The sequence below is a fragment of the Rhinoderma darwinii genome, chromosome 2 (assembly GCF_050947455.1).
Source record: "Rhinoderma darwinii isolate aRhiDar2 chromosome 2, aRhiDar2.hap1, whole genome shotgun sequence".
Taxonomy (NCBI): domain Eukaryota; kingdom Metazoa; phylum Chordata; class Amphibia; order Anura; family Rhinodermatidae; genus Rhinoderma; species Rhinoderma darwinii.
Genome location: NC_134688.1, coordinates 14,828,888 through 14,843,976, shown reverse-complemented (window position 1 = coordinate 14,843,976; position 15,089 = coordinate 14,828,888). Strand labels below are relative to the sequence as shown.

Sequence of the window (15,089 nt, the reverse complement as noted above, 5' to 3'; positions counted from 1 at the left end):
TGCTATATATGTGATAGATAGAGATAGGAGAGCAGGATTCTCCTTTATGTGTGCTGTGTATGGAAGACATGATAGCCGTTAGGCTCCGCCCACTCATTCAGAGAAAACTGACAGTTGGAGATAGAGACTGAAGAGGGGAAAACTGCTAAATAATGAAGAATACAAGTCATGTAATGGCCAGAAATAGTGTTACACACATATGACAAATTATTCTCAAAAGTCCCCTAAAAAATTAGCTACGCTTCAAGTTACTAAATGCAGAAAGCTTTTAAGCTGTAGAAATCATATTAGGCTCCATTCACATAAATAGAAGACCCGTCTATCATGAGGAACCTTATATTTTTGTACACCTCAAATGAACATATCGAAAAATTTTACAAATATTTATTTTCCACCGTTGCTTCATGTTTTTGGACTTTATTATGGACTAGAATATTCACAGAGGCACAAGGGTCATCAGAAGACATTTATTTTACATCTCAGCAGTTGTCTGGACTTTGGACATACCCTCAATTTAACTACTGGAAATAGTTTTTAGAAAAATTCAATTATATTTTTGGAATGGAACGTGTGGAATCACCCGACAAAGAAAACCTTCTCACTAGTTTGTTGTAGTTTCTTAACCCCTTAATGACCGCCGATACGCGTATTCATGGCGGTCATTAAGGGTCGTATTCCAGGCCACCACCCTTTCACGGCGGCCGAATCCAAGCTGGACCCTGATGACAACCGGGCTCCTGCTCCAACGGTAGCGATCGAAGTTTATTTAGAACGCGACTGTTTAACTCCTCAGATGCCGCAGTGTACTATTAAAATAAAAAAGATCAGTTACAATTTATTAAATATAAGTCCTAAGATATAATAAAATTTAGACATATTTGGTATCCTTTAAGCCGTAATATTCCTCACAATAAATGGATAACATCATTTATGATCGGTGTACGGCATAAGAAAAAACATAAAAACTTTTATTCTGCATAAAATAAAAAAATAAAAATGAATCTAAAAGAAACACTACTATGGCCTTGTTCACACACATTTTTGCCACATTTTACGCTCTGAAAAACGTGTCAAAAACGAGTCAAAAAGGCTTGCTTCAAGCTTCCCATTGACATCAATAAGAAAACGCATTGTAGTGCATAGAACGCGTTTTTTTTTACGCTCACGTGTTTAAAAAGCGTGTCGAGTAAAAAAAGAAGCGTCAGGTCAATTCTTGGAGCGTGAAATGAGCCGAAAGCGCGCTGAAAGCGCAACAAAAGAGCGCAAAATTGCCATAGTCAATGGGAGTCCTAATTACGCGTCCAAAAATGCACTGAAAATGCAGCAAAAAACGTGGCAAAACACGCCTGTACTTTAAAAAGCGCTTTGCAAAAACGCTAGCATTTTTTACGCACTTACACGTCGTTTTTATGAGCGCCGTGTGAACTACGTCTAAATGTACCAAAAAATGGCACACACAGTAACTAAAATACAATTCACCTTATGAACCAAGTTATGAACGCCATAATGCAAAGAGGCAAAAAAAAAAAATAATTATGTCCTGAAGGGCAAAATTGGCTTGACCCTCATGGGGTTAAAGAATTTTTACTGTTCATGGATTAGTTTAAAATTTTCTTCCCTGCATTTCCCTAATTGGCCAGCAGAGGGCTTCTTAGGAAAAATCATATCAAGCTTCTGATTAGATGACAGAATGGAGGGAGCAGATTCTAACAGTTTTTCATTGTGAAACATGGCATCCGAGCGGCCCCTGGAGCATCGGACTCAGTAATCAGTATTTTGCATTCGCACAGAAGCCTAAACTGCTTGTGTATTGAAATGATATATTAAATGGATGTAATGCCGGATAACTGGGGAATAAAATACATTATTCTAGCAGAGAGCTCGACATTAAGGGCCTCTGGAAAATGTTTACTAATAGTGAACTAGAAGTGATGGCCCGATCCGATGTAGTTATGTCCCTCCGAATGTGAGGAGAAAATAATATTATAGCATAACATTAGCACGAAGGCTTAAAGGAGCAAATCTTCTTCTTTTCTAATGCCCTATTAGGCTGAGCTGAGTTCCTAGAGCGGCCCGTCCCCGTAGAAATGCCCTCTAAGGGTTACGTTCACACGTAGCGTAAATACTGCAGATTTCCTGCAATGTTTTTCTTTTGCGGTATTACATATTACAGTAGCAGCAGAGGGGATAGTATTTTAACAAATCTCATCCAGACGCTGCGTAAAAAACCTGTCGAATAAATGCTAATTTACCAGCGGTGCGTTTTTTTAATCCGCATCTTGTCATGGGGAATCGCTGGTTTTCTGTTTTCCCCATTGAATTCAATTGGGAGGTAAAACCCGCAGCAAATAGCAAATGTTGCGATTTTTGCGGCGAAAAACGCAACTCAGAAAAATAAATAAAAAAACTTATACTTACCCAAATCTCTGTACTTTTCAAGCCAGGATGGCCTCCTGGGGTGAAATTTCATCTTATGTGACCGCTGCAGCCAATCACAGGTTGCAGCGGTCACATGGGATGAAATGTCATCTCAAGAGGCCGCGCTGTAGGATGTTAGAATGACGCGTCGCCATGACCATTGGTAAGTATAGGCTTTTTTTTTTTTAACCTGCTGTTTTCCACAGCGGACATCGCCCGAAAAACTGCACCACAATTTGGTGCGGCTTTTCATCTGGAATTTCCTGCGGCGTCCAGGGTGGATATGCTGTGTACTTTTATTCCACATATCCGCCCTGTCTGAGCATACCCTATGATAGATAGACAGACAGACAGACAGACAGACAGACAGACAGACAGACAGACAGACAGATAGATAGATAGATAGATAGATAGATAGATAGATAGATAGATAGATAGATAGATAGATAGATAGATAGATATTAGATAGATAGATATTAGATAGATAGATAGATAGATAGATAGATAGATAGATAGATAGATAGATAGATAGATAGATAGATAGATAGATAGATAGATAGATAGATAGATAGATAGATAGATTAGATAGATAGATAGATATGAGATAGATAGATAGATAGATAGATAGATAGATAGATAGATAGATAGATAGATAGATAGATAGATAGATAGATAGATAGATATGAGATAGATATGAGATAGATATGAGATAGATAGATAGATAGATAGATAGATAGATAGATAGATAGATAGATAGATAGATAGATAGATAGATAGATAGATAGATAGATATGAGATAGATAGATAGATAGATAGATAGATAGATAGATAGATAGATAGATAGATAGATAGATAGATAGATAGATAGATATGAGATAGATAGATAGATAGATATGAGATAGATAGATAGATAGATAGATAGATAGATAGATAGATAGATAGATAGATATGAGATAGATAGATAGATAGATAGATAGATAGATAGATAGATAGATAGATAGATAGATAGATATGAGATAGATAGATAGATAGATAAAATAGATAGATAGATAGATAGATAGATAGATAGATAGATAGATAGATAGATAGATAGATAGATAGATAGATAGATAGATAGATAGATAGATATGAGATAGATAGATAGATATGAGATAGATAGATAGATATGAGATAGATAGATAGATAGATAGATAGATAGATAGATAGATAGATAGATAGATAGATAGATAGATAGATAGATAGATATGAGATAGATAGATAGATAGATAGATAGATAGATAGATAGATAGATAGATAGATAGATAGATAGATAGATAGATAGATAGATATGAGATAGATAGATAGATAGATAGATAGATAGATAGATAGATAGATAGATAGATAGATAGATAGATAGATAGATAGATAGATAGATAGATAGATATGAGATAGATAGATAGATAGATAGATAGATAGATAGATAGATAGATAGATAGATAGATAGATAGATAGATAGATAGATAGATAGATATGAGATAGATAGATAGATAGATAGATAGATAGATAGATAGATAGATAGATAGATAGATAGATAGATAGATATGAGATAGATAGATAGATAGATAGATAGATAGATAGATAGATAGATAGATAGATAGATAGATAGATAGATAGATAGATAGATAGATAGATATGAGATAGATAGATAGATAGATAGATAGATAGATAGATAGATAGATAGATAGATAGATAGATAGATAGATAGATAGATAGATAGATAGATAGATAGATATGAGATAGATAGATAGATAGATATGAGATAGATAGATAGATAGATAGATAGATAGATAGATAGATATGAGATAGATAGATAGATAGATAGATAGATAGATAGATAGATAGATAGATAGATAGATATGAGATAGATAGATAGATAGATAAAATAGATAGATAGATAGATAGATAGATAGATAGATAGATAGATAGATAGATAGATAGATAGATAGATAGATAGATAGATAGATAGATATGAGATAGATAGATAGATATGAGATAGATAGATAGATATGAGATAGATAGATAGATAGATAGATAGATAGATAGATAGATAGATAGATAGATAGATAGATAGATAGATAGATAGATAGATATGAGATAGATAGATAGATAGATAGATAGATAGATAGATAGATAGATAGATAGATAGATAGATATGAGATAGATAGATAGATAGATAGATAGATAGATAGATAGATAGATAGATAGATAGATAGATAGATAGATAGATATGAGATAGATAGATAGATAGATAGATAGATAGATAGATAGATAGATAGATAGATAGATAGATAGATAGATAGATAGATATGAGATAGCTAGATATGAGATAGATAGATAGATAGATAGATAGATAGATAGATAGATAGATAGATAGATAGATAGATAGATAGATAGATAGATAGATAGTGATGTAATTCAGGACACTTGAGACGCTAATTATTTATTTATAATTATTAATATTACTATTATTTGTTGTTATTATATTATTATTATTATTATTATTATTATTATGATTTGTTGTTGTTATTATTATTATGTGTTATTATTATATTATTATGATTAGGATTTGTATGTATATGATAAATCCACTTGTGCAGGTAGATAGTATAATCCCGGGCCAGCTCCAGCCTATGCAGCATGTATGTAGAGTATACAGCAGATAGTAAAAGACAAAATGCCAGGGACGAGGATGGAACAACCTGTGGGTGTTTTCCACTAAGACAAGGCGAGCGAATGCCTGAAGGAAGGATAAAGAAAAAGCCCAGGCTCCCCCTTCCCTCCTCAGTGGTACTGCCTGGCTCTCAATGCCTGTGTGATTGTCAAGCCGGAGCATTTGCAGGATTGGTCCCTTCTCCTCATTCATGGTCCCTGTGTGTGCGCCGCTCCTCCATCTACATGTACAATCTGTATCAGGAACAGGAGACGTTGCAAAGGCGAATATTAAAAATATCCATATGATCCCATACACCGGGGATACAGGGCTGGAGAGCTGCTGAGCTGCTCCGCAAGGAAACCCTGAGCAGCATCCTACAGGATCCAGGACCCCACTGCTGTGTCTGCAGAGAAGGTTTTATACTTGTCCTGTTGTGGATTCGAGAGAGAGCGAAGCGCGGCGTCCGAGCCCCCGGAAAAGCCTGCACAATGGTAAGCGATTGCGCCAAGTCTTTCCCATCCATCCCTATTGGGTTTCTATCCCAGTGAATCCCATCTTCCTATGGAAGCGTGCAGCCTTCTCGTCTCCTTCTGCAACCCCCGATCCCGCTCTGGCTGTATCGGCTTCCAGTGCACTGCATCATTGTACCGAGACTTACCGGAGGCTCGACTCATATTACATATCAGTCTACAAGACGTACGTGTAGACAGGGCTGAGCCGGGCATTAAAAAAAAAAACCTTTATAGCGTTGCCTGATGGGATTTCCAAACCTATATGATTTCTCCTTGATGGTCTATGGGTTGAGGAGCGCTGCTCTTGAGGTTACGCCAGGCTGGAGGGTCTTCAGGCTTGGGCTTTAAGGACAAGTAGGGTCATTTTTCAATGTCCCGTGTAGATCTGTGGACTGACACAATTTATGGGTTGCCTCTTATGTCTCCGGCGTATCTGAGGTGGCTTTATAGGGGTGGCTTTAGATCCCCTACCCACATGGGTTGTGCCCAATGGGGCGCAGATAGAACCAGGTGGAAAATTTAGGATGGTACAGTCAATGCATGAAAGAGTTAAAAGCTTGGGAGGGAGCTGGTGGGAAAGGCAGAGGATACGGGGACCTAGTTAGTAATGCCTTTCGCAGATATGTTTATGTACCTATGGACGGGCTGAGTTGTAAAGATTTTAACCGCCGCAGTGCCAAGGAAAAGTTGTTGGGATGGAGAACATTACAGGCCCGGGTGTATAAAAATAATTGGAGGAATTTTAGGTGTAGTAAGTCAGAGGTCACCCAAAAGGGGGCGGCGCTGTCTTATAAGGTGTTTTTTTTTTTGGGGGGGGGGGCGTTATTTTATTTAATTATGATGGCTATATATGTCGGATGACCTTATGTAGTCCAGTATGTGTCCGATTTATTTAATTGATGAATTCACGTGGCGTTTATTTTGATGTTTTTGTTATCTTGATACGATGATGATTATTGTATCTTTTTTTAATCTTTATACTGTGATAAGGATTTTATTGTCTTTTTTTACTATGAATTTTTTTCATAATTATTGTATATTGCTAACCTTATACTATCACGATGATCATATTTGTTATATTTTTACATTTATTTTTGATATTTATTTTTACCCTTATGCTGATTATTATTGTATTATGACATTTCTGTGATGTACTTATATTGTATTATTTTTACATGATTTTTTTTTGAATATTTATTATTTTATTTTTACCTTAATTCTATAATGCTGATTATTATTGTATTATTTGCACTTTTTTTTTAAATATATTTATATTGTATAATTTTTACAATATATTTTTTTTTACCCTAATTTTATAATGCTGATTTTTATTGTATTTTTACCCCTATTCTGTGATGGTTACTACTATTTGATTATTAATTTATTTCTTCATCTCCCCACGTACCGCATGAGAGGATTTTGCTTGAAATTGCCTGTAGCATCTGAACGTGTTTTCTTTTTTAACCCCATAATCACCTTCACCTATCCGACACTTATCATTTTTCTGTTGCGGGAAATTTTTTAAGTCCCGTTTTCTTGGACCCGGATAATCATTGCAGCCTATAGTAAAAAAAAAAAAAAGGTCTAATGCACAACGTCGTCTTTTATTAGGCGGTGATGGAGATAGGGACCTATAGGACGGAGATGTGATACAACAGGGACGTGCAATGCCAACCTCATCACTTATAGATAGTGATTGTAAAGGATCATTGGCTTGTACTGAAGTTGTGCTAAATCTAGGATTTGCAGATATCTCTCCCTCGCTCTCTCTTCTATTTATGTATCTCATTTTCACAAACCCAAGAACCCTACAGCTGCTGGGAGGAATAGCGGCTGGAGATGCAGAATCTTTTCTCGGCGGGGTGGTTGGTGTGTAATGCTTACTAAGTGCACAGCGTTAATATCCAGCCTTCGGGCTTTGCATTATGGAATATACTAAAGGAACATGGATAGGATTTTGACTTTTGAATTTCCTTGGATAACCTTGGTTACACGTGTGCTATTTCTACGCATAGCAGAGGCGTGTCCTCAGGAGAGTCATATCAGGTTGAAGGGCAAATCACTTGTTAAGGGGGGTCCTCCAGCTTTAAGATGTTACGTTTCGGTGCCCAAGATGAGATCCAAGGGGTCCCTGCTATACAGGAGATTTTAAGGAACATCTGTTTAATGGGTGTGTACCCCTTTAAGAATTGTACCAATTTTACAAATATTTGTATAACACACATATAGTCACCACTGTATTCTCTGTAGCGTTGTTCTGGACTGTCGAAGTTGTAGGATGATTCTGATTGGCTTTTATAACTTGGTTGAGGGAGGTTCTGTAGATCGATGAAGATCAGGAGAGATTATTAAAGGGACAGCTACACTTATGATTTTTTTCATCGACCATGTAGCTGAATATAATGTTTTGGTCCCAGTTATTAACCATTTCAGGCCAATGTGAATGGGATGATTGAGAAGAAGTTCAGAAATATCTTTGCCGTCCGCTCTTCCCCCATAAAGTTCAACTTTAATAAACTTTGTACATCCAAAAGTATATTAGTAGAAAAAAAATCTGATTAATAAAGCAGGCAGAGATTGGTAAAGCATGGAGGGACCGCTACTAAGCTGCTTTTCCTTCTCTATATTCAACATGGTGCTTTTCGTATCGGGATGTAAGACAGTCCCTCCCTAACAAGGAGTCCGTTTTAGATGACTCAAGACGGAATATGTACGCAGCTGACGGCAGGGATTCGTGGCTCTTGAGTTTGCGCTCTCTTACGACCAAATAAATTAGTTTTTGTTAAAATAAATGTAGATGGGGAAGGTACAGTCCCACCAGGGTCCTGGTTCCTGATGGACTCCAAGAGGACACCAGTGCTATTAATGACATGTAATGGGGGGGCTGTTACAGAACTTGCATTGGGGCCTCTGCCCCTCAACTTACAGATGTATCATTGTTGAGTTTGTCATTGGGGGTGCAAAGGGAGTAGTTGCAAATGGGCCCTGTTGCCTGATGGGGCTCAATGGCCCCTCTGCCACATAAAAAGACACCAGTATTGTTAATGGCACATGGTAGGTGGGGTCCTGTTACAGATTTTGCCTTAGGGCCCAGGAGCTTCAAGAATTGTCTCTGTAGAACATTCTCCATACCACACCAAAAATTTTATGATAAATTCAGCTCTGCTACATCTTTTTATCCTATTACTAATAGTCTTATTCTCAACAATTTTGTGGGCAAAATAAGTCCCTGTTCACACAGAGTTTTTTGCAGGCAGAAAAATCTGCCTCAAAATTCCTCCATGAATTTTGAGGCAGATTTTGACCTGCCAGCAGAACATTTGCCGCGTCTTTCGCAGCTTTCTCTGCCATATACCATTGATGTCAAGAGACGGAAACGTCCGAACATAGGGCATGTCGCTTCTTTCCCCGTAATTGTGGGGAAAAAACGCCTCCACCTCCCATTCAAGTCAATGGGAGGCGATTTCGACTGTTTCCGACACGGTTTCTGCGTCAAAAACAGCGCCAAAATACTCTGTGTGAACATTCCCTAATAAGCTGTGTAGTAAAAACAAGAGGCAAAGAAACATACTGAAAAAAATATATCAAACCAACATATTAGATAAACCAAGTGATTCCTAGTCCCCTTAATTAGGACCAGTGACATCATAAGGCCGGTGCGGTGATGTCACAAGGTTAGAGACTTAGATGACCAATAAACTGAATGCCAAAAGCTAACAGTAATCTGCTTTATAGGAGGGACCTCGTCTGGGCCCAGAAGTCTTCATGGGCAGGAGGCAGATGAGATTCCTCCACTGTCGGGCCATGGGGGCTCACAGGCGAATAGCCGCTGAGCCAGGGACTGTTGCGGCATAGGGGTAAGCAAGGGGTTAATAGTCTCCCTCCCCTCTGCTACTTGGGATTTGGCGGGAGTAAGGTTAGGCAGGGGGCATGTAGGGGAGGAGAAGGGGTGGGCTTAGAGGAGGAAGAGGAAATATAAGGGCAGTCTTACCTGGTGTGCGGCCTCTTTCCAGGATTTTCCCTCCCTTATGTATGTTTTATTAGGTATGTGTTATGTAAGTAGGCCTTGGTGTTGGAATCTATATAAAAAAAAAATATAATAATAATGACACAAGAAAGAGGCCTCAAAACACTTTGCGGTGATTTGGAGAGTATATATATATATAAAAAATAATAATAATAATATATAAGGAAAATCGTAAAAAAAAAAAAAAAAAAAGAGAGAGAAATGGATACGAAGGAGAAGGATGATGGAACAAGGGTGGACGTGGTCTTACACGTGGCGGTTGGAGAGATGTGATGTGCACAGTGGTGTTTTGCTGGGATGTTGGTATTTGGTGTTTATGTCACAGCGGGCGGTAGATAAAGGGGATTTACCTACATGTCCTTGGTTAGGCCGGCATACAGGTTGTTTATTGACCTCTGTTAAGGTCATTTAGTGTGAATATATTTTGTAAATTTGTTATTTACATGTATTTGTATTAATAAAGCTGTGGCCTCCCCAACCCCCCCCCCCCCCGGGTCAAACCCACTTTAAAAGCGAATCAAGTGTTGGTTATTATTATTTGATGGGGGGAGACTTATGGGTTGGAGGTGGTTTCTAGGCATACAGTCCACAGGATATGCCCCTCTGCCCCCATTTTATTGATTCCCTTTGTTAGTTGTTAGGATTGATAGTGAAGCTTCTTCTGAGAACCCGGCTGTATAGGCTGTATAGTGTCCTGATGAGGAACCTATAGGAAGAGAATGTGTATTTATCATTCCATATTTGTATTTACGAATACACTATATTATAAGAGGCCCAACCATGCGGAGCACTAATTATTCTCTGATCCATATAATGGTTCTATCTATCCTATCTATCTATCCTATCTATCTATCTATCTATCTATCTATCTATCTATCTATCTATCTATCTATCTATCTATCTATCTATCTATCTATCTATCTATCTATCTACCTATCTATCTATCTATCTATCTATCTATCTATCTATCTATCTATCTATCTATCTATCTATCTATCTATCTATCTATCTCATATCTATCTATCTATCTCATATCCATCTATCTATCTATCTATCTATCTATCTATCTATCTATCTCATATCTATCTATCTATCTATCTATCTATCTATCTATCTATCTATCTATCTCATATCTATCTATCTATCTATCTATCTATCTATCTATCTATCTATCTATCTATCTATCTATCTATCTATCTATCTATCTATCTATCTATCTATCTATCCTATCCAATGGATGGGTTTCCTCACACACTTTCCAGTCCCACACTCCATAAACATACTAGTGACTTAAGCGTTTTTTTTATAGAAATGGCAATCTGAAATCATTGTGTTTTTGAGATAGGGGTAAATAAGGGGGTAAAAAATCGATCTTTCTATATCATATCTATTGATTCATCACCCCATCTATCACACTACTGTAAGTGCACACATAGGAATGTATTATTGTGTGTTCGCGGTTTCACACCAATTTGTGAGATGCTATAAATTTCCTTGTCTAGATCCAGTGCGTATTTTTAGCGACTGCCATATGTCATTATACTTTCTGAACACCAAAGAGCGTTGTCCCCATTGTTGTCCTAAATACCGCATACAGAAATCTGCAATTTTTTATGGCATCAGTCGTCATATACGATCGGTCCAACACTGACATTTGATAGATCCTTCGAAAAGTAGGTTGGATTCTCTTGGCCATTCATGGTTGAATGATGTTTGTCGAGAGTTTTCAGACTGATGGTGATTGACTGCCTGTAAAAATGATTCTATGCAATTTTTTGATGGTCAATCTTTGATTTTCGGAGGCTGTTCTGTATATAAGAAAACCATGGTCAGTTTATGTGAACCTCAATGTCCGATGACCGCCAATGTTGTAGAAGATGTTGAGTCAACGATCTGTTATCAATGAGGTAGTTGACTAAATTCCAGTCCCAATGAGTATGTAGGGCTAGTGGACTACTGACTGAAGGCCTAAGGGGAAGGGAAATGGACAATATTAGTGCTAGGATGGGATCTTTTTACATCTGCTATGTTCTATAGGGTCCGATAGGGACATAGTGCTGATATCACATAGTGGAATATACACTTGGAAAATGAGAATTAGGTCCCCTCCTTATACTAGTGCTCCACCATGCCTACCGTCCTTGGACAGGTCTTGTCTTGTCCTTGTATTGGAGTAGGTATCTTGGCCCTCAAGTTGGTTTTTACTTTCTTTGTTTAATAATGATGACATTGAGAACAGGAAGGAGCATCAGACGGCCCTATGCTGTCTGGGCACTGAGGTACTGAGATTGTGGTGCTTATGAGAAAGCGCCCTCTTCATGGTTTCCTAGCAGAAGCATCAATGTTGTGCCAATTTCCTTATCATGTATCTCATCCCCAGTCATTGGTGTCGTTTGGTTTGGTGTCTTGCTCAGTGGCGTAACTGTAGAGAGTGTAGAGGTTGTACCTGGACCCTGGAGACTAAGGTGGGTCCAGAATGCTCTTTTGCCCCATAAAAACATCAGTCCTATAAATTATCTGTAATTTGGGGGCCCTGTTCCAAATTTTGAACCTTGTCCCAGAAGCATCAAGTTAGGCCTTCAGTTTTGGTCCCTTCTGTTTCTTACCTCGGGCCACCCCTGGTAGCCAGTGCTTTTGCCGGACCACTTTTACAAGTGGGTGACAGTCATTGACTAGAAAGATAGGAATGTATTTAGGAGAAAAATATGCATTAAGGCTTCAGTGGGCCGATTTTACCCCCATGGGCACCTGTAAAGCTACTCAGTTTACACATGCCCAACGTCCACCCTTTATTGGGAGCCCTTAAAGAGACGGAGTCCTGCCCATATTAAGGAGATTTGGATATCCCGAGCTGGATCTTCCCCCTCTACACAGGCCCCATGGCAGCTATATGTCCTTGATGGATGTCACCTCTTATTGCAGCCAATATATACAATTTATTTTTGGGATTTATGGAATTTCCACATTTAACTTGTAGCGAAAATACGAGTAACTCCTCCAAATACATCTAGAAGATAAATTGTATGTACGGAAACAGCACGTCCCACACTGCGGCGTCTTTTCTTCCACTAAACGGAGTGTTTTGTGCTATAAGATTTTCTCTGGGTAATTTAGCTATTTCAGCTTTTCTCTCGTTCCTCCAGTGGGCTGCATTGTACTCCACGCATAAGAACATTAGTCACACAGCACTTGGTTGAGCTCTAAGTTAAACACAAACACACGTGGATATAAGATGCGTACTTACTATAATTGTCCGGTATTGAGTTGCTTCAGGGTAAATGATGTGTATGTATTGGAAAGAGTATTTCAAGGTTAAATGAGGTCATTTCCAGTTAGGTTTCTGGGGCATTTATACCAAAGACGCAATTCTTGCAGGTTCCTAAAGGGCATTTCCCCCTTAAAACCTTAAAAACACCAGGAACACTGGCAAATTTATTTAGCCCACATTGAATCGGACCGTTGATTCAATCGAGGAAATTTGGGAAATTCGCTCACCTCTAGAAGAAGTGATATAAAGTTTATCATCCAGCGTGAGCCACCGTGATAAAGTTGGCCCATCTAGTCTAATTCTATTGGCTGTTATGTTCTCATAGGGTCGATCAAGGATTAATTGACCATATCTGCTGACCACCGGCAGCCGCGACCACAGGACTGTATTTTCATGTCGTCGTCTCCCTCCTAAGAGATGCCGACACACATGGCTGCAGCACTCTCCTGTGTCCCGTAGGGTGCGCGCGCTCACTCCCGGCCATAAAGGGCCAGCGCGCGCTTGTCCAAAGTTTCTCAATACACCCAGTGACATCCTGGACTTTACGCTCTGCCCTTCCTATCCTTGCCTGAGCGTTGTTTGTGTTTCTGTGTTCGTCTATGAAAATGGTCCCTTAGTTGTATCCTGCTCCCAGTATTCCCGTACCCTGCTTCCCCTAGCCTGTTGCTGTGTTCGCTCCTGAGCCTAAGACTATTGTTGGAATCTTGTGTGCCTCATCTGCCATGTCTGTTGCCATCTACCACGTCTGGTGTCATCTGCCCAGGTACACTGAGACTGTTATTGACTGTTGTTTGGCCTGCTGCTTCTCCGCTATGGCAGAGCGGCCTAGTGGGTCCACATACCCCACAGCTGTAACGTCCGCTATGTATTCTTTTCTGACAATTGAAGCGGACGATGGGAGTTATACCCAAACAACATTAGTCAAAACTTTATTGAAAGGCCACTGTTGTAAAGGTTTTAAGGGTAGGGGAGCTTCCTTAACTCTTGCTGTAAGATTTCAATGATTTTTTTTAATCATATATGAGGTTGATCACATTAAATATTTTTACCACCTATAGACCGCTAAGCTTGGGGGGGGGGGGGGTGGAGGGGGGAATATAAAGTACATCAGGGGTTAACTCCTCCACTGTAACTTGGAATAGAAGAAGTCATTATCCCCAATCTTTACATACACAAAACAAGGGGGGACGAAGGTGAAAACTGTGCTGCGGTCTAGAGGTGAGGGGTGCGATCATGACCTTATACTACATAGGCTCCCCTATTCTTACTTTAACTTCTGTTTTAGACCCCGTTGCTTCCCAATCCTAGCTAATCTGGCCCCCTATCCTAGTTGATTTCTTTTTTACCTCTATGTGGCCTCCTTATCCTAAATTATCTCTTTTCATTCTCTACATTACACTGCACAAACTCCCTATCTTAATTGATCGCCTCTTGACCTCTACATTAGACCTCATAGGCTCCCCTATCGTAATTAACCTCCTTTAGTTCTAAAATAGATCAAATGGGCTTTCCCAACCTACTGGACCTCCTCTTTATTAGACTATATGAGCTCCTCTATCCTAAAAGATCACCCCTTGACCTCTACATGATACTATGTGGGCTACCTAATCCTGGCAGATCTCCTCTCAGCTTCTATATTAGATCACATGGACTTCCCTATCCTAGTGGACCTCCTCTTGACCTCTTTATTGACCATATGAGCTCCCCTATCCTAAAAGATCTCCCCTTGACCTCGACATTATACTATGTGGGCTACCTTATCCTAGCAGGTCTTCTCTTATCTTTTACATTAGATCATATGGGCTCCACTATCCTAGTGGACCATCTTTTGACCACTTCGTTAGACTATGTGAGGTCCCCTATCCTAATTGATCTCCCCATGACCTCTACATTATACTAGGTGGGCTAATTTATACTAGCAGATCTCCTCTTATCTTCTACATTAGATCACATGGGCTCCAATATCCTAGTGGACTTTTTCTTAACCTCTTCATTAGACTATGTGAGCTCCCTTGTCTTAACTATTCCCCCCTTCACCTCTACATGATACTATGTGGGCTGCCTTATCCTAGCAGATCTTCTCTTATCTTCTACATTAGATCACATGAGCTCCACTATCCTAGTGAACCATCTTTTGATTACTTCGTTAGGCTATGTGAGCTCCCCTATCCT

General features: G+C 39.0%; 1 protein-coding gene across 7 annotated transcripts in view; it reads left to right on the top strand.

The window, feature by feature from the left end:
- The first annotated feature begins 5,274 nt into the window (after window positions 1-5,274).
- TENM4 (teneurin transmembrane protein 4) overlaps window positions 5,275-15,089 on the top strand; it is a 1,217,405-nt gene continuing 1,207,590 nt past the window's right edge. For 4 of the 7 annotated variants that reach the window (XM_075851385.1, XM_075851380.1, XM_075851378.1 and 1 more), the window contains exon 1: window positions 5,275-5,601. The gene's annotated coding sequence lies outside the window, so the exon portion shown is untranslated. The remainder of the gene's footprint in view (window positions 5,602-15,089) is intronic. The other 3 variants (XM_075851381.1, XM_075851384.1, XM_075851379.1) reach the window with 1 other exon arrangement.